This window comes from Dipodomys spectabilis, unplaced genomic scaffold, assembly GCF_019054845.1.
Source record: "Dipodomys spectabilis isolate Male_0828 unplaced genomic scaffold, ASM1905484v1 ptg000383l, whole genome shotgun sequence".
In the NCBI taxonomy this organism is placed as follows: domain Eukaryota; kingdom Metazoa; phylum Chordata; class Mammalia; order Rodentia; family Heteromyidae; genus Dipodomys; species Dipodomys spectabilis.
In genome coordinates this window covers 29983-35548 of record NW_024871060.1, presented here as the reverse complement: position 1 = coordinate 35548, position 5566 = coordinate 29983, and the positions used below count along the sequence as shown (strand labels likewise).

The 5566-nt window shown below is 34.0% G+C and overlaps 1 pseudogene; it reads right to left on the bottom strand.

Moving 5' to 3' along the window:
• Nucleotides 1-5129: 5129 nt before the first annotated feature.
• On the bottom strand, nt 5130-5226 carry LOC122096658 (annotated as a pseudogene).
• Between the last annotated feature and the right edge of the window lie 340 nt (nt 5227-5566).

Here is a 5566-nt window from a genome sequence, read left to right as displayed (position 1 = left end):
AATCACTTTCTATCCCATGACTCAACACTGCACTCCCTGGGGACCACATCTCTGTTTAACACAGTCTTACTGAAAGAATGACCTCCCCAATTCCTAATGGAAACACACTGAAGGTCTTATGTACCAATCATTTCCACATTGTGGCTCACCTAAGTTGTTTACCATTACAAGTATTTTGATTGCTTTTTATACCCAAAATTTTGAGAGAAATGTACTACTTTAAAATACTATTAAAGCAAGACTGATACAAAAATCACCTTTGACCCCCACCTTTCATAAACCCAAAAATGCAGCCTGACCTATCATTTATGTTAGGAACGAGAGGTTAAAAATCATAGACACCAAGACGTAAGCATGAATTAAAGGCTCTCCAACTTGTGAATAAAATTGGTTTAAAAAGTCATCAATACTACTGCATTTTTAAAAATTTCTTATGATACTGAAGATTCAATTATAAACTATTAACACTTGAAAATAACTCATTTTCTTCGGAGTAGGACACAAAACACAAGATTAATCCGAATAATTTTAAAAGACCTTTATTTATACTACAAATTCACTCCTATAACTACAAAGATTCTAAAAATAACTGAAGTACAGAGACACAAAGGAAATAATTTAATTGCATCATCTACATTAAAAGGACTGTGTTAATAGAAAACAAAGTTATATTGATAATTAGCTTACCAAATTCAGGTACATTCTTTTATTCAATTTCATTTAGTTTCATAAAAACTGTATTTTCATAAAATGATGCATAAAAAAGCCTATATACCCACTTAGATTTTCAGATCTTAACAATATTTATTTCAGAAATGTCTTTAGCTCTATAGTCAATGAACTGAAATAATACTAAAATAGTCAAAGACTTTTCAGAATTTGCAAGATTTGCTCTGGGATGGTATTTATATTGAAAAAGATATTAGAAAGCCTTATTTATTAAAGTTGCTATAGTTACTCTCAAAAAAGAGCCATTACTGAAGATATATTTGCATGTAGAAAACAAATTCAAATACATCCACAATATGGAGAAGACACATGGTTTTTGTTTGTTTGTTCGTTTTTGAAAGTAATATCTAATAAGCATATCCACAATACCGATTTTCAGTCAATATGATGGGATATTCAACCATAATAAATATGGGGCTGATTACCTCTTAGTGAGAATAGATATGATCTTTCAAAGAAAGATATTTTAAACAGAAATCCAGAAAGAGGGCTAGTAAGGTGGCTCAGTGGTAGAGCGATTGCCTTGCATGCATGAGGCCCTGGGTTCAATTCCTCAGCACCACATAAGGAAAAAAGAATAAAGCCAGAAGTGGTGCTGTGGCTCAAGAGGTAGAGCACTAGCCTTGAGCTGCAGAGTTGAGGGACAGTGTCAGGCCCAGAGTTCAGGCCCCACGAATGGACCCCCCCCCCTGCAAAAAAAAAAAGAAATCCGGAAAGACTTTATCCACCTCGTGTTTCACGGGAATAACCAGAGAGTAATACCTGTTCCGTCAAGTAGGCCAAACTCACTCCATGAGCATATCTTAAAAGTATAACCTATTTAACAGGTCAAATACACATTTTGTACTGACAGTCATCTTACAGCAATAATTTACTACCTAATTTTGTCTGTATCATCTCACCTAACACATAATAAGAGCTGAAAATGATCTCTTTTAACTAACTTAATGTTGTAAATGCTTTGATATTGATGATGTTATTATTTGACAAATAAAATGTACAGAAGGGTGGTTCAACTGAAATGACATGACAGAACAATGATAATAAAAACATTGCAACACAGTTAGCTCTTTTTAGCCTCACCATGTCCACCTTGGCAAGTAACATTGCAACAGCACATGCACACATATATATATGTGCACACATGTACATACATATACATGCATGCTAAATTCAGGGTTTATTATAGAAAAAGTTCAAATAAAATATTAGTGATTAGTACAAATGATAATTTGCCTTACTACAAAATAATACACAATCCAGTCACTACGGTTGTTATATCCTGCCCCTCCACATGTGACCACTTAATTTATTTTTAATTAATTAATTATCTAGTTAATTAATTCATTTGCTTGGTGCTAATACTAGGGTTTGAACTCAGGGCCTGGCTCTGTCCCAGAATTTGTTTTTTTTTTTTTTTTAGTTTTCTCAAGGCTAGCATTTTACCGCTTGTACAACAACTCCATTTCTAACTTTTGTTGGTTTCTTTCAAATCAGAATCTAATGGACTTTGTTTTTGTTTGGCCTCGTTTTAAACCACAATCCTCAGACTTCATCTTTCTGATTAGCTAGGATTAATGACATGAGCCACCAGTGTGGCTTCTACTTTTTCCTCTATACCTACCTAATGCACATACTTAGATAGTGATTTAAAACTGAGAGTATAGAAGCAAGATGTTCAGTGATGATATTGTCCTGTCAGAAATTCTAGTTAATAATTTAAATTTCTTCTTAAGACCATACACAAAAGTATCATAATATAGTATGAAAGAACCCACGATTTGACATATGAGCTTCAAGAACTTTCTAATAGATTCATTATTTATTGGTACCCAACATTAGAAAAAATGTATAATGCAGTAGTAAAATCGAAGTGCTTTGCATGACTACTTAAATTCCTTGTTTTTTAAAGACACTTGTTTTCATCTAAAAAAGTATGCCTGTCTATTGTCTTCATGTCTTTTCGATGGTTGAAGGTGCTTAATGAGAAGTCAAAATGTATTAGTAGTCCTTTGCTGTCAATTAAATCTCACTTTTTCTTCTTGGAGAATATAATGATCAAAGCAATAGTTGAGGACCTGCAAGCAATAGTTCAGAATCATGCTTCCAGTGCAAGTGGATAAACAGTATGTAATCCTCAATACCATTTTCAACAAAGTTTTGTCACAGATACAATCGGCCTGCCATCCCTAGCCGCTTTCTTAGCCTGGATCTATTCCTTCATTGTACAGAAAAAGTGTGATTCAACTGATTTCAGTGAGATCTGTTACTAGAATTATCAAAGATTTAGATTCTTGTCTGCAATTTGGTCAAAGCTATGTCTCTTTATGTAGACTACTAAAAATGTATTTACTAAATTCAAGTAAAAACATAAATTATATTTCCATCTTTTAAAAAAAATAAAATTCCGCTTGCTCTATAAATTAATCAGATGCATGCATTTTGTGGCTAGCTAGGTCATTGCAAATCTGTCTCTCTCTTCCTCTCTCTCTTTCATGGTTCTCATAGATAATATGATTGCTCCATAATTAATCTAATTTATTTTGCTTTTATATTTTTGGTTGCATCATTTCACTTTCTGCTCTTCCATTTTCCAAATCATTTATATAGAAGGCATTATTTCATCTTTTCTCATTCCTCGAATAAGCTGCACATGAAGACACCACTGGTCCTTATTTTCAGTCTGTATCTTTGAATACGGAGGAACATCTTTCCTCTGCTCTCCATCAATTCCCTACTCTCCAGTTAGAATAATTTAGAACAGTAAAAATGGAAAAAGGAAAAAAAAATCATGGTGAAAAAACAGATGCAGAAAATTCACTGGATTTTTCTGAACAGTTCAACCAATGTGAACTATTAGAGAAATACATGGATACCTCATTCCCACTGGCACTCAAAGTCTCTGGATCGGCAATTCTGATGAAGACGCGGAACATGATGAAAAAGTGAGGAATGGTATCAATTGCAAGACAAAAAGTGGAGAAAGATCCAAGTAAATTTCTACATTGGGCTACCGAAAATATTCAGCTTATTACAGTGTGGAGACTACTTTCCAAAAAGGCCAGTCATGTGAATACTACGATGAATATACCCCTCTTCATCAGGAAGCCTACAGTGGACACTTAGACATTGTCTGTGAGTTGGTGGCTCAAGTGGCAAATGCAATAACTGTAGATGGCTGGACACCCCTGCACCGTGCATATATGCAGAATAACACCAGAATGGCTTCTTTCTTACCTCATCATGTTACAGATACCAATGCCCAAACTAAAGGCCTCTTGACCCCCTTATATCTTGCCACTGAGAATTGAGATAGCAAAGATACGCCTGCTCTCCTTCGGTTGAACCATTATATAAAACCAGGCCTGCAGAACACCTTAGAAGAAACTGCATTTGAAATTGCCCAAAGGATTAGTACGTATCGCTACCTATATGAAGTTGTGGAAGGCTGTACAAATTCTTCTCCTAAATCCTAATGGTCGGGTTAAGTTTCTCAAATTTAAAAATGCAAGTCCATCCTTTGTGTCCATACAAAATATTTCCACAATCCAAATAAGAGCAATATCTTTTTTTTTTTTTGGGCGGTCATGCGGCTTGAACTCTAGGCCTGGGTGCTATCCCAGTGCTCTTCAGCTCAACGTGAGTGCTCTACTGATTGAGCCACAGCTTCACTTCCAGTTTTCTAGTGGTTTATTAGAGATGAGAGTCTCACAGACTTTCATTCCCAGGCTGGCTTTGAACCGTGAGCCTTAGATCTCAGCCTCTTGAGTATCTAGGATTATAGTAGTGAGCCACCAGCGCCGGCAACACCAGTACTTTACTGTAAAAATTCATGAATTCCATGGAATTCTTGCAAGTGAATTGCCTGCATTGGGTGTCAAAATGTATTGAAGAGTTTTTATATACATGTATAATGATTTCTGCAGAGTATGTGATTTTTTAGTCAGAAATAATTTTAACTTATCTGTTGAAATGAGTAGTACAGAAACTAAAGTATTACTGGTGCTTGTCTGAAAAAGAATATTTTAAAATATTCTATAGTCTATGTTTGTATGTTAATAATTTATTTTATTCTCGCATAGACATACTTTGAATTCTATATTATTTTATAATATATAGGTTCATTAATGTGTCCTTTCAGATTGTATTCCATATAGAAACAGTTTAAGATTCCTTTTTTCCTAGGTCCTAATATTATTTTTCTTTGGGATAAAATGACAATGTTGTCTAATTTCAAAAGTTTTGTAAAGTTTATGCTATTTAAACACCTTTCTGAGGTGAAGATTTAATACACTGATGTCAAAATAAATTTAATCATATGAATTACGTGTGTTGTTACACTTGTTATTTTGTAATCAACTTTTTAATAACGGGTTTTCATTTCTTGCATCTGAAGAATGAATAATATGGAATACTTCACAAATTTTCATATCATCGTTGTGCAAGTGCTATATTAATCTGTATATTGTAATTTGGGTATACATGCTGCTGAAGCATGTAGTATCCTCTAAATTTAAGTAGCTAATGATGCAGTCTTTATACAGGCTTATATCCATGGGTGCCTACTTGTAACAAGGAAACCTTATTGTTCCTAACATTGCTATTGATCTTATTTCCTTAAAATTCTGTGAATAATGGAAAAAAAATATAATGTTCAGCCGATTGCTCACATTTGCAATTTTTTGTCAATGCCAATTTTAAGTATTTTTCAATTGTAATTTGATCATACATTCAATAATTTATAGGTAGGTCCAAAGGGGATGGCTCTTTCAAGTATTATTTATTCAACTGAATTAGCTTTGTGGAGCTATTGGATTCGAAGTAATCCTTGCTTAAG